Source organism: Crinia signifera, chromosome 5 (assembly GCF_055691185.1).
Source record: "Crinia signifera chromosome 5, ASM5569118v1, whole genome shotgun sequence".
Taxonomy (NCBI): domain Eukaryota; kingdom Metazoa; phylum Chordata; class Amphibia; order Anura; family Myobatrachidae; genus Crinia; species Crinia signifera.
Window position 1 is genome coordinate 132,602,864 of NC_139221.1, and position 15,166 is coordinate 132,618,029.

The 15,166-nt window shown below is 41.4% G+C and overlaps 1 protein-coding gene across 4 annotated transcripts in view; it reads right to left on the reverse strand.

Moving 5' to 3' along the window:
* CDH20 (cadherin 20) overlaps positions 1 to 15,166 on the reverse strand; it is a 417,999-nt gene that overhangs the window by 91,104 nt on the left and 311,729 nt on the right. For all 4 annotated transcript variants that reach the window (XM_083188071.1, XM_083188069.1, XM_083188070.1 and 1 more), the window contains one exon: positions 11,986 to 12,069. The gene's annotated coding sequence lies outside the window, so the exon portion shown is untranslated. The remainder of the gene's footprint in view (positions 1 to 11,985; positions 12,070 to 15,166) is intronic.

The following is a 15,166-nucleotide window of genomic DNA, read 5'->3' on the forward strand; positions in this document are numbered from 1 at the left end:
CTACCACACAGAGGCCCCTCATGCCCAGACACTCACCTATATATTCATCTCTTCTCCTCACCAAAATGTACCTTCATTACCAGGTTCCATTTAGCACCAGCTGCTCCTAATGTTGTCTTGGGGGCATAGTTTCTTATGTGAGTGACGTAATGGCAACTGCAGGAATGGAATGGATTAGAGGAGACTGGTGGCCACCACAGCTGATGACTGCACTGCATAGATAGGCGAGAGTGTAGTCTTTGGTATGTTCTAGAACAGTGGTAGCCAACTACGGTCCTCGAGAGCTACCAACAGTTCACATTTTCCAGACAACCTAGCTGCTGCAAAGGTGCACTCATTACTAGCTGAAACATTTTCAAAGATCCACAGGTGGAGCTAATTACTTCACTTGTGATTCTGTGAGGAGATATGGAAAACGAACTGTTGGTAGCTCTGGAGGACTGGAGTTGGCTACCCCAGTTCTAGAAGCTTTCCGTTTTGGTAGCGTCGACCCTGGCCATCAGTAATCCTTGCTTTGACTGAAAGAGACATACTTCTTTTTGTTTGGTTGACTCAGTAGTGCCCCCTCGCTGCCAAATGATTGTGCCAACCCAATAAATAGGGACTCATCTCTTAGAAATGAGAGTACCCCCATGTTTCTATGTTATACGGTGGGAGTGATAGAAGGTTTCAAATTTCCTTTCCCCAATCTTTTCATCTTTTTTTGTTTTGTTTAAGCATTGTTGCTGGTGCACATACAGCAGGTACACATTTACCAGATGCTGCTGCATGGAGTCCCCACTGGTCTCCTGGGGAGAATGTAAGTGTTTTTTTTTTTTTTGGGGGGGGGGGGGGGGGTGAAAAACCTACCACTGTGGAGTATAAATTGGCCTATCTTCTAAAGTATAACAGTTATATGGGGTATGAATCCCACTCATCCCCGCAACAAAGGGGTTAATATTTGCTTTGTCACTACTACTTCTGCTTTATTTATCCATAAAATAACTTAAAAAAGTGAAATAAGTATCTATGAAATACATGAACTAAAGCTGTAATCACAATGTATGCATTATGAATTGCAGAGATTGTTCACAATGTTAACATTCATAAAAATTGTACTGACAACATTGTGCAGAATCAGCACCGACAACAAAAAGCACCAGATCGTTACAAAGTCCTTGCTTGTAAGAGAATATATTATTAAAATGCTATAGAAGTGTTCTCATATCTTCTGTGTGTGTCACTTGACACAAAGCTGGCAAGTACAGAGGAGCCGGGCAATATGCTGATCAAAAATATTCTGCAACTTTTTTTGTCACTTCAACTCTTTTGAATATCTTTTTTGCTCAGGATTACCTGCTGATACCCATTCGGAAATCTCAGTGTGGTGCATCCCTTGCTAATGCTGACTATGGTAAAACAATCTACTGTACAATGAAATGTTCAAAACAGTATTATACTCTGTAGTGGACTAAAATATTCTCTGTAGAGTGCTTTGAGATTGTTAAAGATATAGTATATTCTGTTACCACAGCCTAATCACTAGCAGCAAAGGGTTATAGTTATTAATAGTAGATAGTCAATAACTTATTGCAGTGGCACAGAATGTAGATACAGTACACTGATGTTTACCATACTTGTGCTCCTCTGTGAGTCCTGCAACAACATTGCTCCTTTGAGTTGGTTTTATCCTTGGGGTTGGCTGTCTTACATAGTTACAGTAAAATGTGCACACACAAAGGGCCTGATTCAGACCTGTTTGCTAGGCGGCATATGTTGGCAGCTTAGAGAACAGGTAAATGCCGCCTACCTGCCGGCTAACCAAACGCCCGCACCTCCGTCACGTGAATCCCAGCATTTGTATGTGAGGGGATGTGTACGCTTAGACTGACTTTGAATTCCGACGGAGATGGCCGAAAAAGCGAGTGGGAGCTAACGTTATGTGTGTACCCAAATGCAACAATCCACAACGGTGGTATATAAGTTAAATGCAAAGGTAACAATACCCAACGGTGGAATATAAGTAAATGTAAATGTAACAATACACAATGGTGGAATATAAGTAAATGTAACAGCAATACAGAATAAACTGCGGGAGAACCCCAGACTTATCTGTGAGATGGTAGCCACAGAGGAAAGTCAGAGATCAGCAGTGCTGACAGGCAGGGCTCCTGACAAGGCACAGCCACGCTGGCACGGTGACACTGTAATGCTGGATACAGGATACAAACTGGCACTCTGGTAGCAGGGATCCGAACCAGGAACCGGGAACACTCTGAGACAAGGCTGCATACAGAACTAAACCGGCACCATGGTAATGGAGCAAGCCCCTTAAAAAGCAGTATCCCTGTCTACAGGCATGGGTGACGTAAATTGCCCGCAGCTTTGTAGCCCGTGATCTGAATGGAAGCTCGGGCCGTTGCTTAGCAACGTCTCCGACGCTTCCCTGTGCTGCTGCACCCAGAGCGGTGGGCGTTCAAGTCGTTGCCTAGCAACGTCCCGACATTTCCACCCAGCACAGCTTGATGACGCTGCTGTCCCTGCTCCCGCAGCGCCGGAACTGTCAGGACAGCAGGGGCACAGCGACGCCTACCCCAGCGCCTAACAACATCCATATGGTGGATTTTACACTCAGGAACATACCGGGTGTAACCTGGCTGAGACACTTTTCTGGCTGGCTCACCTTGCTTATTACCAAGCTGGTGACATTACCACCAATAGGTCCTGAGCAGGCGATTGGTTTGATCGGGTTCAGTGTTGCATCAACTTGTCACCGCACCTCCGCCACGTGAATCCCAGCATTTGTATGCGAGGGGATGTGTACGCTTAGACTGACTTTGAATTCCGACGGCGATGGCTGAAAAAGCGAGTGGGCGCTAACGTTATGCGATGTCAGCTGCCCACCCTGAGCAAGCATTGACCTGCCTCGTTCCCAGGGGTGCGCTCAGGATTTTCATGGGGACGCCTATAAAATGCTGGTCATCCCTTGCACCAGCTCCCTGTCCACCCCCTCCCCTGCTCGTAGGGAGCTGGTGCAAATTAGTTTCAAAGTAAAAAGTTAGAGTTGACTTGGCAAAATAAAGGGAGATGCATTAATACTAGAAAATCTAACAAGTTAACATTCACCAAGCTTGAATCTGATTGCTTTGCTCTATGGTACAGTAGTTTGATTTATTTTTTTTACTTATATGAAAACTGTTAGAAATGTTTCCAAATTTTTAGAACTGAATCTGTCCCGCTCAAGGGATTCTTGCTGTTTTTCTCTTAAATAAATGATTCAGATAGTGCGTTGCCAATCTACTAATCAAGGCAAATGGAAAAATTGAGACAAGATATATGGAGATGCCCACACAGATCACAAATAACTTAACTAGTGAAACAACTGATAGCTGGGCAATGAAAAGTATAATCCCAGCAATAAGGTCTGAACCAGGGCCATAGAAAAGTGTAGACATGACTAGCAACTGACATGGCTAGCACAGCAAAAAGGAGAGCGGTTATAAAGGTTAATCAAAAACCAAATGGGCTATGCTCTTCCAGTGCTGAAATTCCAACTTTATACTTTTTGCTTGAGACACTTTTTCTTTTATCATCATTCATTATTTTAAGATCAAATGAAGAGGTTCTAAAGCTGCATTGATCAAACGGAAGGAAGATCAAATGCTGAAGTTAGAGGATGAACTGCTGAAACAACTATACTGTACAAAACAATACTAGAGTTGCACTGAAGGAACTTAAACTTCAGATTTTTCTAAACATGACAATAGCAAATGATGGAGATGAGAGGTTCTAAAAATGTGTATGACATAAAAATGTGATTTACAGATACAAAACAAGGTCCTTTAATGAGATTTTATTAACTTGTCTTTTAATGTGCAGAGTGAAAATAAGGCTGCTCCAAGAATGGCTGTTTGTGGATTTAAGGTTTGTTTTAATTTTAGATTACAGTACATTGTATTTTTGGTCAAATCATATGATATGTTTGAGTGTTGTGAGTACTTTTCTATATAAGTAAATCAATAATCATATTTGGGATAACATGGAGTTTCAGGAAGCAGATCAACCAAAAGGTAATCACAGGTGCTGAAGCAGCGCCATAGCCATGTATTACTCACGGTCTGATGTAGCAGTCTAGGGTTTAATTTTACTTGCAGCTGTTTGCATACATGAATGATCACACGAAATACAACAAATGGAAGCACATGCTTATATTGTTGTAAGATATATTATCCATATTTGGTAGGTCACTTTTTGTCACCGAGATGTGAATCTAAAGACCCATATAGCAATGAGAAGCAGACTGCCTTGCTAAAGACAACTGAATTGTTCAGGTCAATGGAAATTGTTAGTTCTTCATAGTATGCACCCTATAAGGAAGAGGAAGGTGGTCATCTTTTTGCAACAGACTCCTGCAGCATTTGTGTTTGCACTCATATCCTGCTGTATATTAAGCCTCCTGAGTGAGCCTACTGTATGAATCAGGTACATGGCCGCTGGAGCTCGTGAAATTTAAATGCATCTTTTGACACTTGCCATGATACATGTACACCCCAAAAACCAGCTGATGAAACCTCCCAGGATCTCCATGCAGTTCCAATCTGTGTTCCCCCACCATTGGAAAGCATGCAAAGTGTGTCTTGGACACATGTGCCAATTTATAACATCAGGCACTTCCTCCTGAAGTTTGGGGGGAGTGGCCGGCTGGGGGAATGTACCCAAATACCGTGACATTCCCACAGTAACCGGGACAGTTGGGAGGTATGCTGGCCCAGATGCACTAAGCTTCAAAAGTGTTAAAATGGAGAGTGAGAAACATCCAGCCAATCAGCTCCTACCTGCCATGTGACTGTGTTTGAAATATGTCAGACTGGAGCTGATTGGTTGGTTATCACTCTCTATTTTATCACTTTTGAAGCTTAGTGCATCTGCACCTCAGTGTGCTGGAGAAACAATGTGCTTTTTTTTTTACTTAAGATTGCCCCTTCATCTCATGCACCTGTGGTATCACTAAAGTGATTGAGCATCTGCACGTATATAAATATTGCTGTGCAAGATTTTATTTATTGTGTTTCTATTATACTTCTTTTCATATCGGTGTAATTTATATTTATTACCATTTCCTGTCATCCTTTCTTACAATTCGCCATGAACAGTTTCCAGATCAAATTATTAAATTTCACCTGTCCAAACTCATATTTCAAGGTATAGTTTTAGAAAAAATATTTAGTGGCCTAATGTAACAGGCGACTGTGCGGGATGCTGGCCACCAAACTCGGAGTCATTTACAAGGTATGGGTTTGCCTTGTAAATAATTGCCCCTTTAACACAACCTCTGATTTCGGCTGACATCCTGCATGGTTGACAAACTCAGAGGCTATTACATTTGGACACACATGTTTGGGACAGGGCCGGCGCCACCACTAGGCAGCTTTAGGCATTTGCCTAGGGCGCCGGCCACCACTGGAGGGAGGAAGTTCGGAGCAGCCCCCCCCCCCGATGGAGGTGAGCGGAGGTGAGCGGAGATGAACTCCCCCCGCTACTGTATATGCAGCAGGGGGGTCCGTCAGAGGAGTCCCTGCGACGCTATCCGGCGGGGTGGGTTATATGCAGCATGGGGGGTCCGCGAGGTCTGAGGGATACCTGCAGCGCCCCCACTGCCCCCAGCAACTTACAGAGCCCCATCGGGTGCCATCGTCCAGGACCAGGAGAGAGGGAGCTGCCCGGAGAGGAGAGAGAGCCAGGAGAGAGGGAGCTGCCCATTGTACCGTCCAGCTGGAGTGCTGCCCGCTGCCGTCCATCATCAAACCAGTGGTGGCTCCTGCCATAGGACTGCAGCCCCTCCAGTTAAAATCACAACACCAGTGACACAGACAGACAGCACCAGAGCTCCAATGCTCCCCCCCCCCCCCCCCCCCCCACCTCTGCAGCTCTGGTGCTGACTGTCTCGTAACCTTCTCCAGGCTCCATAAAGCAGCAGGCCAGACACAGCAACAGCCCAACCATGTGGGGTGGAGTTCAGCATGTAGTAGCTTCCTATCATACACAGAGCTGGAAACTCCTCCACCTCTTGGGCTGCCAGTACATGGAGTAATGACAGCAATAGCTTCCAAAAGGAAGCCATTCTGTGCAAATCACCAGAGCTACAGTGCTTCTATGGGCTGCTGTCTTTGCAGCCCAGAAGCAATTCTCTGCAGTGAGCATGCCCAGACTTCAGTGAGTCACTCAGTGTGATGCAGCTGAAGGAAGGTATGCATTGCACCAGAGAGGTGCATGGAAGTTTATTTTATTTTAATAATATTTGTGTACAGATCTTTATAAAGAGTATAATTTTGTGTACTTTAATTAATATTAAAGTTATTAAAAGTGTGTATTTTGCTCTGTACCTGTGTTTGTGTGCGTATGAGTACATCATGTATTTATAGTACGTGCATACAAACACTAGTACAGCGCTAATAACTTGCAAATAATTAATGACTGTTTGCAACGAGCAGTACCCAGGAAATTGCAGCCCCCCTTAAGTCTAAAGGCTGGAGCCGCCACTGCGTAAAACCCAGCATCCAGGGCCTGGTACATATGAGAGGTAGAATCTTGCAAAATGGGGTATTTACCACAGTTTCCCGGCCGGCCATTCCAAGTGAAGAAAGGTGAGTTGTGTGGGTGTGTGTGTGTGCGCTTTTGTGTGTGTGTGTGTGTGTGTTTGTGTTTGTGCGTGCAGCAGATGTAAAGCATGCTTTGGCTAATACTGTAAATTCCCTGTGTTAGTACTGTATCTGTGTGTGTGTGTCTGGGTGGGGGTGCTGGTTAGGGGCCAGGGGTTCAAAATCTATCTCTGGATGTCTTTGATAAAGATACTGCATATCTGGTTGCAAACTTTAATATACTGTCCTGCCAAAAGTATACACATAACCTCAATTGGTGCTTAAAAGATGGCTACAGGAAATCTTCAAATTGTTTCTACCTGTTAAGTTGGCAATATGGTCACTGAGCGACCATATTGCCATTGATTTCATGTGCTGTGGGAGATAAATTGTCGGGAGCAACCAGCAATTTCTAGTCAAAATGAGGTACAGTAGAGACAGAATGAGACAGAATAGCTTGCAATTTTCAGCCAAAATCGCTGGTCGCTGATGAAAACAGTTCACTGAGCAATATATAGCTGAGAGATATTGCCTGTACACTGAGCAATATATTGCTGAGAGATATTGCAAGTACACTGAGCAATATATATTAATATATTAAGCCAAAATCACTCAGCGACCAAATTGCACCATGTGTACACAGCTTTAGAGTGATAGATACAGTCTCTAACCAATGAAATAATGTAGGTTAGGCAGGATCTGTTGGAAAAATGAATTGAAGTAGAGTATTCAGACAAGTGCTGTGAACTTAGGAGGCTTTGTCACGCACACTGGTTTTTTTTAAAGGGGGCACGGGGGAGCTGCCTATTTTGTCAGTCCCAGGCCCCACAATTTCTGCACAATGGCTGTTTCTCCCATAGTGAACAAAAAGCACTGCCACACCATTTGTTTTGTGACAAATATTTTCAGATTGATTAGCTGAAAACACCCCACATCTAATGGTAAACCTTTAGAATCGAATGAAAACATTTCAACAGCACAAATGTAGCTTTTGGCTCTGTAGGCAGCATGGAGACCCTTTTGAACTCCATTAAGCTGGTGGTCTCATAAAGCATGTGATGTGTATTTACATACCACACACACTGGCACTATTAATCTGTACAACATTATTACAATTACCATTCTATGAGAGTTGTGTAACAAGACAATAACATTTTAATAACAAGTGGGATATCTTAAAATGGTAATATTTTGAAATAAAGGAACATACTGTATGGGATAATCCCATTTCAGCACCTGTGCTTAAAATAGCAAAATATCGATTGCATTTTTAGTAGGGAAGTGTTTTGTGTTCTGATTAAGGTTTTGGCTTCTAATGGGTTTTGCCAAAACACCCCCTAAAAGTTTTGTGTTTGGATTTTTTTGGTTTTGGGTTCTGATTTTTTTTTTTTTAAAGCATAAAAACTGCTAAAATTGCAGAATTTGTTTTTTTTTTTTTGCTCCTACGCTATATTAACCTCAATAACATTCATTTCCACTCATTTCCAGTCTATTCTGAACACCTCACAATATTGTTTTTAGGGCAAAAGGTCTCACCGAGGTAGCTGGATAACTATGTGTGCGGCACAAACACGTGGCTCGTGTAAGAGTGGCACTGCAGCGGTAGATACGGCAGTACTAGGCACCAGACAGGTAGATAAAGCAGTACTAGGCACAAGACAGGTAGATACGTCAGCAATACTAGTATATGTGCACCAGCAGAATTTATAATAATTAATTTTATTACTAGGTACTGCTTGGCACTCAGTGGCACACGTCAGTGCACCAGCAGCATGGAATTATTTTTTACAGTCACACGCAGCACAGGTATTATTTTTGTTATTAAACTATATATAGCAGCCTAGTATGTACTAGGTAGGTACACTTAGGCAGTAGCACTGCCAGTGGCAACAGTGGACTGAGTAAATAATACGGCAGATTCAGTGCAGGCAGCACCAGTGGACTATATATAATATAATTATTAATATAATATATATAATATTACAGCACAGCACCAGAGGTAGGCCCCAGCACAGAGGAGACAGTAGTACTAAAAGTACACAGTTAGACTGTCCTCCTTGCTAGGGTGATCCCACCCTAAGCAGAGAGGAGAACAGAGTACACAGCAGCACTGAGAGACAGCCCCAGCGAATAAAATATTGCGTTCAAGGTCAAGCTCCAGTTTAAGCCCCAGCAGCAGCACCAACACACCCTCTCCCAACCCACTACTAGACTGGAGTGAAGATGGCGGGCGCGGCAGACGCTATTTAAAGCCTCGTGAAATCCAGCGCCGGGTAATGACGTTCTGCCCACACGGACGGACCCGAGTCAGGCGGGAATCTCGAGCGCTGCTCGGAACCGGGCTCGGAATGATGACATCCGTGGGGGCTCGGATCTCTGGAATCCGAGTCTGCACATCTCTAATTTTTAGTGTGTTTATTTAACTAAGTGGTGGTATTTATTAAGCAAGGGCCCTTTTTGTCACAAATACCACATTTATATTACCAAAATTGTCTACATGATGTGTTTGAATTATATTATGTTTTTAAGTGTTTTGATAAGAGGATTACTGTTAATAAAACCAAGATAAGTGTTAAACTGTGACAATTAACAGTGTTTTAACCATGCTAATGTAAGAACGACAGAGTGTTAATCCTCAAATAAAAGAGCATAAAGTGGTTTAAAGGGATTTATGGCTTCTGAGATGAATAACCAGCATTGGGATTATGACTTTGCCATCAGCATGCTGACTATGTTGCAAACTGAGAATGCAGAACGTTTTGCATTGTAAAGTAAGAATTCCATGATATGTTCTGTATGTCATTCTCAGTTCATCCACACAGCTATGGTGTTGTACATTTCATTATCTGATTTGACTGCTAATGAACAAGTAGAAATGATATGAAAGGTTATTAAACTACAACCTCTCTAGACATTGAAGTACAACCACACTAGTCCACTATGCTTGCTGGGAGTTGAGGCTCAATAATGTCTGTGGAACAAACTACTATCAAGTTGGACATGCTGAGAGTTGCAAGTCAACAACAGCTTGGAAGCCAGTGCAGGTCATGCTGGGAATGTCAATGCAGAAACATCTTTAGAGCCCACATGTTGCCTTCCCAAGTCAAGAAGGGAAAACACTGCTCTTAAGCCGAACACATGTTATCTAACACGTGTGTGCACACAAAGCTGCATGGAGATGGCACATTGCGCAACGAACATGATTTCATGTAGAAATGAACCACTGTTGTTTTACAAATTGTCCTGTGTACAGAATCAGCAAGATGTTTCAATTACCCACTAGCGTTTGGGATAGCCAATACTACGTATCACAATGCAGCATATGAAAGCCTTACCAATACCTTCTATGCATAATTACTGTTAGGAAAGATTGGTGTAATCTTGAAAAAAATGTGCTGTAGGAAGAAATTAAATTTAAACTAGATGAAAGGTTTATCACATTAGCATTTTTACATTACCTGATTTGAAATTCAGAGCAAAAGTGAAAACCTGTTTCTTGTTCCACTATAGCAACACAAGGAAGAGTTTATTTTACCTTTTTCAAAACATCAGCCTCTACAATTCTTTGTTGTGTGAGGAGAAATGACTTAGTTGTGTGTGAAAGCTCAGCAGAGGCAGCAGTGTGTGAATAGGAACTTAGCACAGGGTGCGTGATGTGCTCCCCTCTCTATGCAAGGAGACTCATTTGGAACAGTGAATCTGCTTCAAAGAGATGCTGTGACATGATCACCCGGAGTAAGCATCCAGTCCTCCTCTATTCACAGGACTAACAGCCTTGCTGCTTTGTAAAGCATTCACATGGGTTTTCTGCCTTGCAAATGAAAAGGGACAACCTCATGGATACCTAGTTAGAGGGTGTGTGGAAAATACAAAACAGATCCTCATTGCAATTTCCCTGAAGCTATTTGAAATGAATCCAATTAATAAACTGGATTTCAGCATAGAAGTGAAGAAACGGTTTCTCATTAATTTCTGCCTTGGAGCTTGGGTTCATAGTCAAAAGCACATATATACATAAAAGAAAGTAATGAAGTGCTTATTTGAGTTAAGTACAGTGCACACATAACGAGTAATTCCGTTTTGAAATATTTGAATCTCCAATGTAATAGGATGTAATGTTAGTGGGATGTCTGCTCTGTAACATCCCCTCCAGCAAAGAAACATTTTTAATCCCAATTAGCATTTCAGGGAAAGTGTTTTCTCCTTCCCAGGGTAGTAAATCGACATTATGTGTACTTGAATGGAAAACAAGCAGCCTTGTTAATATTCAGACTTAGTAAAGATAGCCGGATCAACCTTTTCCATCACACTGTCACAAAAGGTGAGAAGGAAATTAAACGCAGGAAGGAAATGTGTTGAGAAAGCTTTTAAACTTCTTAGGACATACAGTATAGCAGGGTTGCATAGTAATATAGACATCAGGGGCCAAATGTAATAGGGTGAGAGTTTCAGAAAGTGAGAGATTTTGGGAGAGTTTTCCCTTTTTTTTATAAAGCAGCATTCAATTACATGGCAAAATCAACCTAGTTTTGCAGTGTAAAGGATTGCCGCTTTAAAAAAAAAGGGAAAACGCTCCCAAATTCTCTCACTTTCTGAAACTCTCACCCTATTACATTTGACCCCAATAGTCAGTTTAGCTTCACTTTAAAAACTGAAACATCAGTTTTCACAACATATTTGCATATTTAAGTCACTGTTGCAATTTAAATTTTTAAAACAGATAACGGCTTAAAATGTTTCATAAACTCTTGCACAAAAGTTACTACTTGACACCAGTAATGGACATACTGCATTGCCATCATTGCTACTGTATATGTAACAAGAGTGTATGAATACCAATGTGTAGAGTACATTATAAGAACTGTTTGTGTTTGTTAAAACATAACATACAGTAATATTTTCGGAGATACATTTTACGATATGTTCATAATGTACATACACCTTGTCCGTAGGTTGCTATGTTGCACTGGATTTGACATTAAATAAATAAACATACATCAGCCTCACACATTTTTACTTACTTTAATTACTTAATAGTTAAGATGCTATGCATTTCAAAGTTTAACCCTTTGAGTGCTAACAACTCTGTGAGAGATGTTCAAAATAACTAAAAATGCCAGTGTCACTCACATTTGTTATATACATTCAAATAAAAACTGTGTGTAAAAAAAGATTATATTTCCTATATAGGGTAAACATTACAGGTCAATATGAAGAATACAAATGTTTGCTTGGAAATTTTCACACTTATTTTGACAAATTCACTTGGCACTCATAGGATTAATTCTTTGCAGTTCTCAATCCACATTTTTAATTTTAGTAACAGTACATGCAAACTATAAACACTGACATTATAACAGGATTTTACCTTTGTTCTCCTTTGTCAAAGATTATTTGTTGAAGCAGGAATTCTAGTCCATTTAGGATACCTCGGCTGCTTGTCTATCAGATGCTGTAAGGCAAGAAGTGGAGCATTGAAGTCGCTATTTGAATTAACCGTTTCTTAAAATAACAAAAGTTGAATTTGCACTTCTGAGGCAAGCTGTTTTAGTGAGTAGTGGAGAACAGAGTTTTAAAAAGACACACCAATCAGCATCTGTGCCTCAGTCTGCTATTCTGTCCTTTTACATCCCACCCCCTCTCTGCTGATTCATTGAACAAGCCCTCGGAGACTTACATAACAAGTCATTCATAAGTAAGTCTGAGGATGTAACAATAATAAAAAAAAAGATACTCATTATTCTAATACAGAAAAATGACTTATACATTTACCATCATTCAATATAAACTCAAATAAAATCAGACAAGATTTTTTTTTTTTTTTATTCTGTATATAATAACTTGCTACAGGTACTGTGTATAATTAAGCTGACAAGCAGCATGTATATAATCTCTAATATAAAAGAACTTTGTAACCCCCCGTTAAATGTTGTCCCTAATTGGATGCTCTCTGTATCTAATTAAGCAGCAGTCCTTTAATGTTGTATATCCTTTTATGCAAATAAACAATGCTTCTGGGCTGTCCTTTTAAAATCATTATTAATTAGGAATTACAGTACTCCTAGAGAATGCTGTCATTAACAGTAGCTGCTCGTTCCATTTTTTGCTTGCTTGAAGCTGCTGACAGATTACTAATTGCCGATATATTATAGTCTGGTCGCATGCATGCCATATAAGCAGCATGTTTTATGTGTGAAACTTAATGGGTCTTTTATTCTGATGAGTCACAAGGACATAGGGATACATTTCGGTGGTGTCCTTTTTGGAAATCAGAGCTCCTGGGAACAACAACACCATGGTTTTGTTTGCTATGCAGTATTTAATATACAGTTTCTCTGACTAATTATATTTCTTAATTAGCAGCTTTCCTTAAACAAGAGGCATTTTAATATTCATTTCAAGTACATAAAAATAATTTTATGCACACATGATGGCAACTCTGTAATGAGGCAATTGTTTTCTAAACGCAGCTATCTTTTCTCCTAATAAAATGAACATTGAATGCCTAAAATATATCTAAAGTATTTGTGCACCTGGCATGTTGGTCAAGGTGAAAAACTCAGCTATGGTTTTTATACTTGATCAGTATTTCTGCTCACACCTTAAGTACTTACGCCCATCAAACCCATGCTATTTTTAAATGAATGAACATGCAGTTTCTGCTGAGACCTCTAGCGCTCAATCTTCCTCTGGTGCTCAGTACTTCTCTAACAACACATTGAAGAACACCTCACAGCACTGTCCCCAAGTCCCCAAAGATTGAGGGCCTTATTCTGGTTGGAGCGGCCGGGCCGTACGCGTACGTTCCGGGGTTTTTCATGATCTGCGCATGCGTACATTCGCTAAAGCGCAGGCGCGAACACTCCACAACGCTTACGGACGGGGTCTCTCCGTGCGAAAAACCCTGTACGCGAGAGTACGGGCATTGGGGGCGGCATAGGGGCGTGTTGAGGGGAGCGGCCGAAATAATGAGGGAAAATGGGCGTAAACATGGGCGTACACGGGGGTGTGCACCAAAAATGAACGGTGCTACTACCGCACGATCGACTAAAGCACCGTTCATTTCGGACACAAAACAGGCGGCCGCCAACCGCCACCTCAGACCACCCCTACAGATACTGCATGCCAGCGTGCGCCTGGGTTTGCTAATTTACGCTGATTACTACTCAAACACATACACCTGAATGTAATAACCAATGCTGCAGTCTAAGTCCAAACCATGATTTCACTACCTGCAAGCCACACACAGCACTCAAACACATTGGAAGCTTATCTTTCTATACTTCTCTACATTTAAAGATTTGTTTAATTTAAGGTAAGAATCTTTTTAAGACCTGCTTATATATGCTAAGGTAGGTATTTGTTAAACAGTTATACACATTCACTACGTGCTTTCATAGACTTTACACAGTAGCACACTCAATCTACACAAGTCGACATGTGTCAACGTGTTCACTCTAATACAAACATAGGTTTTGTATTTATGATACAATAACATAAACCACATCTAACACCTACAAAGGATGTTTCAGCAATGTTTTAAGCCCATGCCCACTATTTTGCACATTAATTAATTCAATCAATTAATTAATTTTCATAATTATAGTTGAAAGGCAAGATTTGCAGGTCCATATATGTGAAGGGTATGCCAGCGTACACGGACGTACACTCACTCTCACGAGCGGTGACATAAGCTGAGTTTTCTATTGAAAACAATAGGGACCCGTCCGTGCAAGCTGGCGTACGCTCAGATAGCCGCAAGAAGTCGGTGGGAAGACGGACGAGAGACGTCCGTAAACGGTGGCGTACGCTCAATTGTACGCCACTCCCCTTCGACGTTGTTTCTGCCCATACGTATGCGGCTGATTTGTGGGTGGACTTAACCCCAACGGCCGCGTACGGATAGCGTACGTTAATAGCGAACGTATGCACGTTTGGCCGCTACGATCAGAATAACCTCCTAAGTCACGAACTCTGTCATTTGGGGTAAATAAACACGTATCTTCAGAAATGCCATTGCAGCTCTCTCAGTCGAGGTACTGACCTTGTGGCTATGCCCTATGTTCACATCAAAGGTTTCTTTAATGGATATACATTCTCCCTTTCACTAGCTCCAAAATCCTACATCACAACGTTTTTCTTTCTTGTAGATACAGACTTCCTAAATTGGGCCTATTTTCATATATCTTTCATATATCTTTTTCCTATGGAATCAGATCCCCCGATTACAGCGACCCTTATGAAACATTGACTCACCTCTAAATGAGGACACACAAATTCATACCAGACGTCCATCCATAAAAAACAATTTAATCCAAGTAACATGCAAAAATACAGAGTATCAGCAAAAATGTATACCGTATATACTCGAGTATAAGTCGACCCGAACATAAGCCGAGGCACCTAATTTTACAACAAAAAAACTGGGAAAACTTATTGACTCAAATTGGACCCTCACTCGACTATAAGCCGAGGGGGGCTTTTTCAGCATGAAAATGCTCTGAAAAAGTAGGCTTATACTCGAGTATATATGGTACGGTACTTTAAAA